General features: G+C 39.8%; 1 long non-coding RNA gene across 1 annotated transcript in view; it reads right to left on the reverse strand.

Moving 5' to 3' along the window:
* Positions 1-2,077: 2,077 nt before the first annotated feature.
* LOC146558894 (uncharacterized) overlaps positions 2,078-15,836 on the reverse strand; it is a 39,750-nt gene continuing 25,991 nt past the window's right edge. Inside the window, exon 3 of the long non-coding RNA XR_014888738.1 lies at positions 2,078-3,960. This is a non-coding gene — a long non-coding RNA (uncharacterized LOC146558894). The remainder of the gene's footprint in view (positions 3,961-15,836) is intronic.

Genomic DNA, 15,836 nt, shown 5'->3' on the forward strand with positions numbered 1-15,836 from the left:
ACGTGTCAGTGTCTTCATGAATGATAAAAACAAATGCCAATGAAATTTCTGTATCAAACATTCAGTTCAGTTTCAGTTAAATTTTATTTATACAGCACCAAATCACAACAACAGTCGCCTCACAGCGCTTTATATTGTAAGGTGGACCCTACAATATTACATACATAGAAAAAAAAAAACAATCATATGACCCCCTATGAGCAAGCACCTTGGCGACAGTGAGAAGGAAAAACTCCCTTTTAACAGGAAGAAACCTCCAACAGAACCAGGCTCAGGGAGGGGCGGGGCCATCTGCTGTGACTGGTTGGGGTGAGAGAAAGGAAGACATGCCGATCATGCTTAGGTGTGTAGTCACATCTGAAGCTCCACTCTCAGCCAGGAAAACCCTGTAATCTCCAATTTTATATCTCCTTTTATGTGTTTTGTACTGTACACCTCATTAAAAATGGCAAATGGCCTGTATTTGTATAGCGCTTTACTAGCACTTAGGACCCCAAAGCGCTTTACACACCCAGTCATCCACCCATTCACACACACTGGTGAAGGCAAGCTACATTGTAGCCACAGCCACCCTAGGGCGCATTGACAGAGTGCCTGACACTGGCGCCACCGGGCCCTCTGACCACCACCAGTAGGCAACGGGTGAAGCGTCTTGCCCAAGGACACAACGACTGAGACTGTCCAAGCCGGGGCTTGAACCGGCAACCTTACGATTACAAGGCGAACTCCCAACTCTTGAGCCACGATCGCCTGTTAATATTACTAAATAATTAATTAAAGTAATGGTGAAAGTTTTCACAGATTAACTGATTGTGAACGTGGTGAATTGCCACACTGTGTACTTGCAGTTTCATTCAGACAAACGTTTCAAAGCCTCGGTGAGAAAAAGACACCTGGCGTGGAAAAATAACCTGGTCTGACTCCACTGATAGAGTCTTCTCAGAAAAGAAAGGTGACATCATTTATTGGTCCATGGCTTGCCACAGTCAACACAAAATCACAACATGACACACTCAGTCAGAATTTCACAGTATTTAACTTCTAGGAACTGGCTTCAGGTGTGAGCTAAATTTCCATCTATCTGCACACTTCACTGTAAACAGATCCCTTTAATTATGTAATATTTTCACTGGGAATACTGGGAACACAGTGTGCATTCTTCCTGAATCTGTCGGCACAGAGTGTCATACACACACATACTATAAAAACTCAAAGTTAATACATTGTAACCACTTTTTTGCTTCAGATTTAGTTTTATGTATATATCCTTAGATACTCCAAGTGTGCAACAAAAGTTGGAAAACACAAAAAGTGACACGTTTTGATTGTGGCTGTGTCTTGAGAGCTTTCATTCTCAGTGTTATACTCTCCATTTCCTACAGTTTGACAGCTCTTGCTGCGATAGAGGGCTAGGAAACCTTTACAATATAATAAAAGGGTGTCTTTTTTGAGTTGCTTCACATCCTCCCCGTCCATCTAAATATATATAGATTTTGAGTCACGACTCATGAGCCATGTGTTTAAACGGATTGAAAGTTGTGGATAGTGAAAACAATAGATGTGAATTATGTAACATATGCCTGTCATTGTTCATGAACAAAAGCAGACTGCAAAATAAAAGAGAAGTGCAAACATATTAAGCTCTGTTAATATGTGGCCCTTCTGCTCACCTAACTATATGTAGCTGCCTCACTATTAGTTAATCGTTAACTCAATCTGCTTTAGAGGCTTAGAGATTTTTCACAGGGCTACCAATGCTCTGAGGAGGGCAATAAGAAAGGAGCAAGCTTTCAGAGAGTGATTAAGTTTCCTCACATGTCAAATGCAGTGCTGAGCGTGGCAATCTTTTACCACGTCTTCTACCAAGTCCCTTTCTCAGTCAACTAATCCTGCATCACCCTCATCACTTTTTCCTAAAGGTTGTGATAATAATCTTACCAGTCTGGACTTGCTTTACTTTCGACATGACGCATGTCTAAAATAAATGCAGACACATTAATGACATGCACAAATTTGGGACTCAGTTCAATTCAGCTTTATTTATATAGCTCCAAATCATAACAACAGTTGCCTCCAGCAGGCGATTCATATTGTAAGGTAAAGACCCTACAATCATACAGAGAAAACACCGACAATCAAAACACCCCCATGAACAAGCGCTTGGCAACTGTGGGAGGGAAGAAATCCCCTTTAACTGGAAGTGACCTCCAGTAGAACCAGGCTCAGGGCAAGGCAAGGCAAGGCAAATTTATTTGTATAGCACAATTCAACAACAAGGTGATTCAAAGTGCTTTACAGAGACATTAGAAACAAAAACAAATAAAAAGCATGATTTAAAATTGATTAAAACAAGCAAATAAACTAACTAACTAAACACACACATTTCACACCTGTTTGCGCGATCTGAACCCTTATCGTAAGGGGAGCTACCAGTCCTTCTGTGGACGAGCTACTTTCTATTTTAAATTCCCTGAATTTAAAATACTCTCTAGACCCAGTCTAGACCCAGTTGGGGAGCAACCCAGAGCTCTAGGGAGGGGCGGTCATCTGGTTGGAGGCGAGGGGAGGAAGGCAGGTTGTTGTCACGTCTCTCGTGTTTTTGTAGGACGCTCAGCTCGCCAGAACACATGACTGTGTTGCACAATGCGCTCATATTATCCACCCAACTCTGTTTCCAATTTACAAAAGGATTACAACTTTCACCTGCGATCCATTTTTGTTAGTCCCAATCTAAATTAGATAAACTGTGCTGTACTGGGTCAAATTCAATATCTTTGAATTGGCCTAGTTAGCACAAGTATATAAATATATATAATAAATGCAACAAGTGCAATTTGTTCCCTGGACATTCTATAATCAACTGTAACTGGTATTATTTTAAACTGGAAGTGTCTAAGAACCACATCAACTCAACCAGTTGACACACAAAGTTATAGGGCAACATAACTCAAGCCAAGCCAGGACATAACGATGAAGAAAAAGACCATCAGCACAGAAAACGTGCACCGGGAGCTTCGTATGGGTTGAGTAGGGGCTCCTGTAGGGGTAATGTGCCACCACTTTTATTCATTTAGTGAATCTCTCCTTCTGTTTGAGCCTGCGTATGGGGGACTGATGCTGTTATGTGTCAGCCTATATGGAAAACACAGAGTCTTGGGTGGGTGTGGGGGTTATGTTGGGTAAACCTTTCCCACGACAATGAAAACATTGAAACATTACAGTGTACGAGAGCAAATGATGTTAATCCTGTCAAACCAGCCATAATTTGTTCTGACTGCTTCACAGCAGGTATTAAGAGCCTGACGCCGCAAAAGAAAAAATGAAATAAATTGTTTTTGCAGACATCCAGGAAATGAACAGAATTAAAATTGCATATGTAAAGCATATCTAGCTGTGCAAAACAAGCTGTTTTACATGTCTAGATATGCTTATTTGCAGAAATAGATGTACAGTACATTACACCTGACAATGTCCGTCATTACACAAAAAAGTTCTCTTTGTCCTCGAGAGGAGGATCTTTGTCTTCCTTTCTCTCGCTCATTCCTTCAGAATGGCTTGAGCCTCCAAACTACACCAGACCGTTGCCCCCTCAGCTGTTGTAATCAGACTGCTCGTGCTTTCTCTGAGCCGTTGCCTTAAGAATTTTCTAATTCTGTTCTCTTGTGTGCTCTCATAACATTTGATGTTATGGCTGGAAATTCCTGCCTGTTGAAAAATTCCAGTTGATTCCTGCAAATCCTAATGACCTGTATCCTTAAACTGGCTGACATCAGCCTATCTGTTCAGTTTCCATTGCTCACCTCTGTTCTTCTGGCTCCCTTGCTGCAGCCTGCTATAGAGAAGAGAAACAAGTAAGCAATCAAACCAAATCTCTAAACAACTTCAAACCGTGACAGAAACAATTACCTCAGCCAGCTCTAACGTGTCCTCCCCTCTTTGGCAGAAGTCCCTGTGACGCTCCTGTAAAGGATCCAGTTACCTGTTTACTCAGCAGTTTAGAGTCTGTGACTCCCGAGTTTTCTGTAAACAAACCCTTAAATTGTTTTTGAGTTTGAATTCAAATTTCCTGACATTATGACACGGCTAAAAGAGCATCATCAAGTTTAAGATGCTGATATCACCTGTTTTGTATGTAACACTTGTATGCAGTTGGGTTTTCCCTCTTCTTTGTTATCAAAGCCTCTCCTCTTATTTTAATGTAACGCCAAGCTGAGAACTGTGGCTTCACTGATACTGGTGTGGCCAATTACCAGATTAGATATTGGATATTTGATTATTTTTGGATTTTTTTTTCTTTTTTCTTTTTGTCATGCAGCCAGCTCTCTGCATTGCTAATTTTTCTAGATGACAGTATTATTACACTGACTTTATGTCACAAGTAACTATTTTCTGTGTTTGTAGAAGATACATAAAGCAGCAGATGAGAGCGAGCGAGCGATATATCACAGAGAAACACTCCAGCCACAAGTTGCAATAAATTTAAAGCTCAAGGGTTTGGGCCAAAAAATACTTCTGTTCTTTTTTCTTCTCTCCTTTGAAAGGATTCATAATGGAAAGACAGCTGTGACACAGTGAAGATAAAAAGACTTTTATTTGAAAAAATAACTTTGTTCTTCAAACTTTGTACATTTGTAGCACTCGCGGCTTTACAGATCTTTGGCATTTTAGCGAGTGATTGCTGAGGCAGATATTTAGCTCATGTCTACAGATTTAACCAGATTTCTTACGTCTTTAAGCAAAACAATTTCAGCTGTGATAACATGATTGAAAAAGCAGTTGTTCAATGATTAATTACCCTTTTATTCTTAATTTCTGTTGCTGAGTTACAACATTTTATGATCAATTTAATGTTAATCAAATTATTTTATTAATTAAAAAAACCAAACCAAACGTCATTTTCTTTTTTGAACAAGGACTCCAAAACCTATAAATCTCACACATGGATATACATATAGATATATATGCTAGCTGTGTTCAGCAAGGCCCAAAGCAGTAGAGCTGGCGAGCACTGGGCTGTAATGCAATAATGAAATATAACGTCATTAATATTGGTTAAAAATGTCAGCAGAGTTTTATGTGATTATTCTGGAAACCTTTTCTCTCTTTCTGTTTGCTTTGGAGAACAGCTGAGAGCTGGATAGCTCTCAGACTCTAAAAGTAGCAGATGTGTGGCTTTTTTCATATTATTATTCATTTAATTTAGTTAATTTTTGCAGCATCTACCCTGTTTTTCATTTGTTTTCTGTTTTTCTTTTACACACATGATTGGATTGTTTTTCATGTAGAGGTTGTGCAATCATAGAAATAATACTTTTGACAGGAGATTGGCACAAAATAATGTGACAGATGTTCTTACAGCAGTTGTTTTGTTATTATAATATTATATTTTTGACCCAGTGTGAAGATCATCATGTTTGTAAACAGATTTGTCTTTAGCATATATATACATATTATGTTTGGGTTCCTGGAGTTGACCTTTTGTCTGCTTTTATTCTGCACTGACTGACACTGTTGACTGTCTTTGACCTCAGTTTACAACACCCTCTGTGATGTAAAGATCGTCGTGACGATAGGTGCTCTATTTTCAGAACGTGACCTCTTTCATGTAAAGTGGTTTATTTTAGCATCTGCTTGATGAGTTACTGGGTTTTTCTTCTATTGCCAGGCCATGCAGTATGATTGAGGTTTGAGTCACAGGGACATCTTGTGCAGGAAGGATCACTCCTGTAGTCAGAGATGCATTTAAACTTGTGATAAAGTTAGCTCACCTCTACCTGCTACTGTAGGTGCTAAGCTATAAGGCTTGTATGCCCATGAGCAAAGAAACAGGGATGACTGGCTGATGATGCACACTGTAAACAAACAAAACCGCCCCTCCCCATCTTGAAATGTCACAACACCCATTGGAGGTTTTCTTGATGCTCACACACACACACACACACACACACACACACACACACACACACACACACAGTGTCAGGGCAACCAGATCATTTTTGTAGGTTGTGTTGCCCTCGACTATTATTCTTGCAGTGTTTGTAGCTACAACAGCTTCTTTAAGTGCTTTTTCAAAAACCCAAAAAAGCACCAGCTTCTGCTGTTTAGCAGTTTTTCTTTCAACTTTTCAGTTGATGGTTCACACAAAACAAAACCTTAAGAAGCTCCGTTGGCCTTGAGAGCGTTATGATGGACCTTTTTACCATTTAATATAGTTTTTGTGGCAAGACGGCTTTGATTGTAACTCTGAACAAATGTCCTTGAATAGAGCATATGGTCAGAACAAAACTACCATGATACAAAAAGTGTATTTTTATAACCCAGATGTTTTGAGTAGGTGGACAATAGTGGACTGGGCTGCCAAAGAACAAAATCCTTGAATGGCTTCCAAAGGGACTCGTGTTTTAACATATTAGCAGAGTGGGAGTGGTGACCACACTGTCATGTTGGGTAAAAGATAAAACAGGAGCTCTGACCTGGCTTCACACAATAACTGTGGGGATTTTTGATCTAATGCAACAGACTGGAAAATGTATCACTCTGCTGAAATTATTCTCAGCAATGACGCTGTACACTGACCGATATCTAAATGTGCTTTCCAGAGGAAATTCTCTCCTTGCTGATGACTGATTGTTTCATGACTCTGCTATACTTAATCGGCCTGTTGTGTCTAATTATGTTCCAAATTTCACCATCTCCTTTCACCAACTGATTCTGCTTAATCAGGTTTTATGTATGTGTCTAGTACATTTAATTTTAGCAGAAATACGTATATCTGTTCAAATGTGAAGTTTTTAGCCATTTATACAAATATTATTTGCTTTCAAATCTGCTCTTCTGCTCTTCTTTTGGTTCATAGTCAGCATAGTAATTTATGATCTCAGAGAAATGTGACACAAAAAAGGCCCAATGAAGGAGAAGGCAACTGAAAAGGTATTTGTTGACCCGCCCTGTCATCATGTGAGCTGTTATGGGCCTCCATGAGTGAAGGTATGCCCCACTCCACCATCTTGTGGGTTATTAAGGTCACATGGGTAGATGTGAGTGTGAGGGAAACAGCTTGGAAGGGATCTTAGGACTCCACCTCCAACTAGTCAGCTCCACTACTGGGTTAAATACCTGGGACTCCATTCGGTTTTAAAGCCGAACAAGCCTCTTAGATGAGATGTGAAGTGCCTCCAGTTCAAATGCTTAGGACTACTGTGACTGGGAAGACTGAAAAGCTGCATATGAAACAAAACAGCAACTTCTTATTTTCTCTTGTTAAAAAAAAAGAGAAAGTGGTTGGTTGGTGTCACATTTGAACTTATGCAGCTAATTTAAAACACACAACTAAGAATCAATGCCACAGGCAAGGTTGCCAGTGCATGCTTTTGTTTGGGCCTTTTTAGTTTTTAGATAAATAAACACCTCATTGTTACATAATAATAAATAAGGATAGTTATGTGACCTTTCCAGTTATAGTGGAAAAAGCATTTATGGCCCTATTTTAATGATAATTTTGTGAAATGTCATCATCGCTGATTTGAGCAGACTCATTATGACTAGCTAGAGGTCTTTTCTTGCCAATATCTGTTCTAAACTTTGTCCCCTCCTCCCTTTAATTACTGTACAGTCTGAATAATAAAGCTTTGTGTTTATACGGATTGCTCACAATCAAAAAATAATTAGACATGGCAGTTGCTCTGCATTAATGTAGCTCCCACAGAAAGTTTGCAGTAATAAAGTATGCACAACCAATTACTGAGGAGCCGTAACCCTCTCCCCCCACGCTTGAACAATGGAGAGGAGCATGATTTCCTCTTCCTCTGCAAGGAGCATATGTCTGACTCTCAGAGGACTTTGTACTAAAGCCTCTCAGAGGGTCTGCTTTCTAACAAGCTTCACACAATAACTGATCATCCTCTGTTGATGCAAACAGCAACAGGAACCTGCTAAATCTGGTGCATGGCTGTGCGGATTTATGTCTGACCTACATACACATTCTAGGGGGGCCATATGGGGGCCGTAGACCTTTGGGACATCCATTCATTTGTCTTTATGTATCAGTGCAGAGAAGAACAACTTTGCCTCCCTCAGGTCACAAAAGGAAATGGATAAAGTCAAGCCTTAGTTTAACCCTTCACTCTCAAAACATTTAACCAACACTGAGACACTTTATTGTGCTGTTTACTTCTAATATTCTGTTTATGCATTGATGATTTTAACATTTTTTATATATTTTTTTACTTTATTGTATTTATTTTCATTATGCAGCTATATCACATTCTTCTTTTTTAATCTATTTATTATATATTCCTAGTATAAATCCCAAAATGCCAGTATTGAAAATCTAGTGATCCAAGATACTGATCGATGGTCCTAAATACGTTTTAGGCCGTATTTGTTTTCAGAAAAGAAATTGCGTGCCCGAGTGGTTTCGCAGGTTAGTACTTCTTGGAAACTCAGAACCACTGTCTGGAAATCTGGAATGTTAAACAATATCATGTACTGTAGGAGCACTGATGCATTATTCCCTGTATTCACTGAGGGCTGAAACAGACAAGGTCAGAGGAATTGTTCTTGTTTTTATTGTGTAAGAAGAGATTATGTAACTCTTCTGCAACTGTAGATCTGAGGAATCATTACCTTACAGGTTAAAGCAGATGGAAAAAGTGCTCGATTTATTTATGTTTATGTTTTATAAGAAATATTTTCATGCATTAAACTACAGCTGTTTTTGAACAAAAGTTTCATTAATAAGGATTTTGCTTTAATTACTTTGGCTTCAGTACATGGAGGTACTTTAGGCGGCTAAGTGGTTAGTGGTTAATAAATTTACATGCTTTACACAAGAATGGTTTGAGATCAGGAGGAGTCACAATCCCAGCCTCACAAACTGGTGGTCACAAGGTAGAGTGCTAGCAGTGCTGGTCCCAAGCTCGGAAAATGGGAGGACATCTAGTGTAAAACGTTTATGAGGCGGCGTTTGTAAACTGAAATATGCTGAAATGAACGGCACATTTTTTCCACATTTAGCTCAAAGCCTTACAAAAACATGTAAGGTTTTTTATATGTAAATCTAAATGTTAAATGTTAAATGGATTTAGCTGGACATGTGCTGCGGTGATTGTGAAGTAGAGACTGCAGCTGCTGAGGGCGCACAACTGCTGAACCTTTGGATGGCCGACAAAACGACTCTTCCAATGTTTTCAGCTAAATTGCTGGACATGCTGGTAGGTAAGAAGTGAAGCAGCTCATGGCGGTGAGAAGTGACGGTCAGGAGAGAGCAGACACAACCTGACCACTATGACACACTTTTGGGGGGGGGGGTTTCATAAAGCTTTTATTTTGGTGTTTCCATTGATCCGTACAATAAATTTGCATGTTAGCTAAATTTTTAGTTTCCTGTAACATTTAGATTTAAATGTAATATTTAGATTTAACATTTAGATTTAATATTTCACATCTAAAATTGTGTTTTAAATATAAAAAAGTTACAAATATTTTAGTAAATATTGTAAAAAATGACTTGAAAAAACATGTTTTTGTAAGGTTTTGAGGTAAATGTAGAAAAATGTTGCCGTTAATTTCAGCATGTTTCAGTTTTCAAACAGCGCCCCATAAACTTTTGCATCCATCTGCCGGGACTCCTTGGGAAATAAGGGAGCAACCAAAAGTACCTATGCAAGACAGCACTTTAAGCTAGCAAAGCCTTTACATTTCTGGATAAGCAGGTTTCTCCATCATAAATCTACCTTTTTATCTCAGTTTATTAATCCTTCAATCCGGTAAAGTGATGGGATTCGCATTGGGATGTTTTTCCACTTTACTGCCCAAAGCTAAAGATACTGTAGTTGTGTTAAAGTGCACTTGAATGCAGCCTACATGTGCGCATAATGTATGTTTGTGTTTATATCCATTAGGAGCAAGTGAGAAGTGTGTTAATGGGGGCTTTTCCAAGTGCAGGGGGCCTTTACAGATTAGAGAGCAGATGTTGTATTGATGGGTTCGGCTGTTACTTTTTGCTGTATACTCCTCAGAATGAGCTGTGGGCACAGCAGAGTGCTGCATTCTTCACAGTGGCTTCCTTGTTTTATAATGTAACTAACACCAACGCCAAGCATTCCTAAGAATCACACTACCAAATGCCAGAATGAGATTGTAGTTCTGGGCACAATGCCCCTGTTTTGTCTTACAAGAGAGGTGATTTTATAATGTTGCAAGCATGAGCAGATATATTACAATAATGCCTCCAAATAAGTCATAGTGGAAATTTGGAGAGTCTGAAAACATGCATGGGTTATAAGTACCAAATTTCATTACAATAAAGTCTATTTTTAAGGTGCCATTAAACCTGCAATTATCTTTGGGTACTTTTGCACAGTTACACCAATTTCAAAACATTTGGGATGTTCTGTAAGTAAAAAACAGTGTTTTGCAGATTATGTCAATTCAACAGGACATAGAAAACATATCAAATGTTTGCATGCATCTCCTTTTCTTTTAACAACAGCCTGTGAACATCTGCAAACTGAGCAGATGTTCTTGTGGGAAAGGAATGTGTGTCCCGTGTCTTCTTTGTCGTATTTTTAGTTTCACGATGGACCAAATGTTTTCATTTGGTGAAAGATCTGAACTGCAGATGGACTGGACTCGGCTTTGCAGCTGATGCAGTTTAGCATTGTTTTACTGAAAAATGTTCGGCCTTTGTCAAAAAAGATCTGGACAAGAATCTCTGTTGGATTTTTCTGCACTGGTGGTGCCTGTCCAAACCTGCAAGCTGCCAAATCCACCGGCACTAATCACCCCCATACCATCAGAGGTTTTTAAAACTTCAAAACCTTTGATATGTTTTCTATGTAACATTGTGAATAAATTATGGGTTTATGTGATTTTCAAATCATTCTGTTTTTATTTACATTTTATGTAGTGTGTAGTTGTTTGTTTCAGTTCGATGACTAAATCAAAGTCGAGCATTCGCTGCCCTATAATCTCTGTTTTGGCTACAGTAACTCTTGAAGGAAATATTTTTCTTTAGCTGCTCCATATTTCACACTGTTTATGACCAGATTGGACTTTTGCAGCTGTTTGCTGAACACACTTGTTGCATAGAGCGGTGATAAGCAACCAGAACAGCAAGACTGCATGGTACAAAACCAAAACACTAAAAAGCACATAAGAGGTGACAGGACTGAAGAGTTTGGTTGTATTTACCAACAGTTTTGCCACCTGGATCAGCTCTTATACACTCACCCAGCAGTTACACATATTTCCCCTTGTTAGGAAGAAATTAATGATGTGTACTGATGTCAAGGCTAATTAGTTAAAAACTATCAGTTCTGACATGAATATCTCACAAACTTCATTTTTTATTTGCAGTAAGATAATGACATTCTTGTAAAGACTGACCTTACTAACATTATTCTAAGGCAGCCACAGGATTTAGTTCCAATTAAGATTCAGTACATTTTTAGCAGGTTTCAGGCAGGAATCCTGAAGCTCAGGTGGGCTATCCCCCCCCCGACCTCCTCACCACGGCTTTTTTTCTACCTGTCCAAATCAAGGACACATTAAATCGTGCACTGCCAATGAAAGTCGACATTAGATGTAAATCCAGAACCATGGGGTTTGACTGAGAGGGGGTTCAGAAAGCGAGGCAGCTTGAAACTGTACAGCTGCTTAGAGAGAATCTGTATGTTGGAAGATTTGTTGCAAAAGAGACAAATGATTTATGATAAAACCCTCAAAGGTCTTAAAGTTCAGTGTAGGTTTTCAGAAACTATTTTTCTTAAAAAGACCTTGAAAACTGCTTTGAATACATTTTTCTTTTTTTTTTAAATATTCCGCTGTTTTACATGTTTTGGCAGTCAAACATGTTGAGTATTACCTTCTTTTACCTTCTTTCTTTTGACCGAGCTGGTGAGAAGCCGTTAACCTGCTTTTATTTTACAGACTATAAATATGGCCGACAAAGCTCTTATGAATATTTCAGGGGACAATAAATGCTCTATATAAATGATTATACTCACGCTCTCCAGCAGACAGTTTAATAAAGTGAAAAATTACAAGCAGGTGAAGGAGGGTTGGAAAAAAAGGAGGATGAGGAAGGGTGGCAGAAGGTTTAGCAGAGTGCAAACTCCTACACTTCTTCACCTTGACAATAAACCAAAATATGTTATTAGGAATTATAATAAATATTATAAATTACTCTTGAAGTAAAGCTTACTAACACAGGAACGGGAGGGCCGATGGCCGTGCTAGGTGACATATTTTTTAACCTTGTGATCAAAGTTAATTAAGCTTCAATCCAAGCCCAGTGGCTCTGGGCCAGAAATTTACATGTAATTAATTACCTTCTTACTGCATTTGGAGTTGCTCAATAAATAATGCAAAAATTCATCCTTACACTAAGGTTCAGGTTGCCATCAAGCAAGACAGCTTGCCCCAACGGCATGGGGCCCCTTGCCAATAGAGGTTCCCTGAACGCTTACAAACTTTAACCCACAGCAGTCGCTATGTACAGAATTAAAACTTACCTCAGAATAATTTACAGACTTTTAATGGGAAAAAAAGTTAAGACCCAGGAAAATAATATCACCCAATATTTGTGACCGGCTGCAGCTGCTGGGTCGGAAACCCTGTGAGGTAGTACTTCCTTTAGAAGAGCACAGGATTTAAACAAGCCTCTAAAGAAAGCTTAGATTCCACTTTGTAAATAAGACACTTTATATTTTGGCTCTGAGAGCTGACAGAGAGGATGAATGAGATGGAGGTTTGTGGAGCGTGCGCTGACCCCGGACCTGCTGCGTCTGGTCCTGTGTGATATGAGGTGTCTGAGGATTACGGCTGCACAGAACCTGGAGCATTTAGGCTCAGGCCTGCTGCGTATTAACTTGGACAGAGTTACCAGACAAGAATAACTCTCTCAAGAGATCATCAGAGAAAATGTCTTTGGAGGGGTCTGTGGCCACCAGCCTGTTACATCACAGCCTGAAAAACAAAACATCTCGGGGCCACAGCCCTTGTTGATTTTGGGAGTTATGTAATCTCAATTGAATTTCGCTGGCTGTTGTTTTCAGTAAATGCCCACCTTATCTGCTGAGTGGAAGCCTGGAACTTCTAATACCCCTTTCATTATTAATCACCCTGTTTGGAATCAGGATTACGCCGTGCTGTTCGCAACAAGCTTGTTGTATGTTTGTGGATGTCTGTGCTTTATTTTTTGTGTCTTTGCAAACCAGCTGGATGATCAGCTGGTTTCTCCTTTGGAGAGAAGATATTTTAACCAAAAGAGTTCCTTTTGGCTTAACAGGGTTTGCAGTTTGCACACAGATTTAATGATTGATTTTTGGTCTCTACTGCAAAGATAAGTGATTTGTATGAAGTTAAAATACCCTTAAATACCCTTAATAAGGTTAAAAAAAAACAAGCTTGAAAGCTGTAACACAATAGTAGCTGTACATATATCTCCTTGTGCACCCATTTCTCAAACATGCTGCTTTCTAGGATTGATTTCTACCAGCAGTTAGCACAAGACAGAGTACAGCGCATCTTTCATGCTGCTGTTGAGACAAAAGACAGGCTAACCCTCTACAGTTAAATAATTGACCTATGTTAACATTCAACATTTTTTATTTCTGATAAACTGTAGGAAAAAAATCATGTTTAACAGCACCAACATCCGTGCATCCATCCTGTTTTTGTTTAACTTTCTGTATCTGTATCTATAGCTTACAACAGTGACATGTTTTCTAAAGCTGATTTTAATAAGCTTCTCAAGGAAACACATTAATCTTTTGCTCTGTTTCTCTTTTTTTTTTTTTTTTTTTTTTTTTTTTTTCTTAAATGACATCAGAAACAGCAGTATGCGACATTACGTGATGGCAGAGCTTCAGTTCATCCTTTGTCTTTTTTTTTTTTTTTTTTTTTTTTTTTTTTTTTTTTAATAAATAGGACAGGGGGAGTGAATGAGAGAGAGAGGGGGAGAGAAAGAAAGAAAACCCAAGGGGAGAAGAGACGGTGAGAAGGGGGGGGAAGAGAGACAAAAAAAAAAAAAAAAAAAACTCCTGGGTCACCTGTATGGAGAAAAAACAAACAAACAAACAAACAAACAAACAAACAGAGGAGACAGCAAACAACAAAGAGCAACATAATAATAGAGAAAACAAAGCACCATCACAATAAACTAGCTAGTCATAGATATCAGTATTTACTAAGTAATAAACGATATTGTGCAGCACGCAAGATAGACAGCGCACAGTGTGCTTTGAGGCAGCAGCCAAGAAAGCTTTAGTCCGCGTCTGTGAATACCCATGTGTGCATACCTGTGTGGATCAGCATGCTTGCATTCCAAAGGTTTCTCCATGTAATGATCTGCTAGGGAGTGTGGGGGGGCCACAGCCCCATCCTCCAGGGTGTGAAGCGGGTATGGAGGAGATCAAAACTCCAGACATCCAGAGGCCCCCAGAACACAAGAGACCATGGAAGACCAACAGAGGGGCAGCCGCGCCACTGTTCCAGTAAGAGCTGAGGAGAGTCCCAGATGAGGGCTCACTCAGCAGCCGCGGAGCAGAAGCCAGGGGGGGTTGCAGTGACGCGCCCGTGAGCTCCGCCGGCCCCCAGCTGCGCCTGAGTGACCGAGCCCTAGGCCGAGAGGCCGGGGGCACCCCACCTCCAAAGGGGCCCGAGCGAGCCCCAGGCCCCAGGCCCCGACAAGCGGCCGCCAAGGAGTGAGCCGGTGTGTACCCGGACGCCCACCCCCAGACACAAAGAACCACCAACACACCGACACCTGAGGGAGTCCGCCACCGGCAGGGGAAGTGGTGGTGGGTGGAGATAGGCCTCCAAACCTTGGAGGGCCTACTGCAAAGATAAGTGATTTGTATGAAGTTAAAATACCCTTAAATACCCTTAATAAGGTTAAAAAAAAACAAGCTTGAAAGCTGTAACACAATAGTAGCTGTACATATATCTCCTTGTGCACCCATTTCTCAAACATGCTGCTTTCTAGGATTGATTTCTACCAGCAGTTAGCACAAGACAGAGTACAGCGCATCTTTCATGCTGCTGTTGAGACAAAAGACAGGCTAACCCTCTACAGTTAAATAATTGACCTATGTTAACATTCAACATTTTTTATTTCTGATAAACTGTAGGAAAAAAATCATGTTTAACAGCACCAACATCCGTGCATCCATCCTGTTTTTGTTTAACTTTCTGTATCTGTATCTATAGCTTACAACAGTGACATGTTTTCTAAAGCTGATTTTAATAAGCTTCTCAAGGAAACACATTAATCTTTTGCTCTGTTTCTCTTTCTTTTGATCAGAGCCATAAAAATGTTCAAACTAAAAAATAGCTGTGCTAGCAAAAAACAAAAACACATAATTGTTTAGATCCTGAGAGGAAGTTTACTGCCTGTCGCTTTGCATTCTCTTCTGCAAATCTGGAAGGAGTTTGAAGTTCACCTGCACCTTCTTTGGAATAGGCTCGCTACAGTGGAAAGAAGTGTTTACCTGCCCACTCTCCACCAAATTCACTTCAAGTTTCCATGAAGTCTTTCTGCCCACCTGCAACCCCTTACAGCAAGTAAGGCCTTAGACATTTTTCATTATATGCCTTCACAAATTCTCATAATCAGCTGTCCCTCTCCAACTGCCTGTTTCCTTGTCTACAGAGTCCTCCTGAGTTTGCATGATGAAAAAGCCCCCTGCTCTACAGCCCACTTGCCCTTTATTATTTACTTGAGTTCTGTAAACAAACCTTGAAAAACTCTGCAGTCTGAATCTGGTCCTTGGGTTTGGACACCTGACAAAAGGAAGTGGCTAAACTGTAAAGAGAAAATATTTTCTCGCATA

The sequence above is a fragment of the Mchenga conophoros genome, linkage group LG15 (assembly GCF_057382185.1).
Source record: "Mchenga conophoros isolate Kocher_MC1m ecotype Shallow Benthic linkage group LG15, M_conophoros_male_GT1.1, whole genome shotgun sequence".
Classification (NCBI taxonomy): Eukaryota; Metazoa; Chordata; class Actinopteri; order Cichliformes; family Cichlidae; genus Mchenga; species Mchenga conophoros.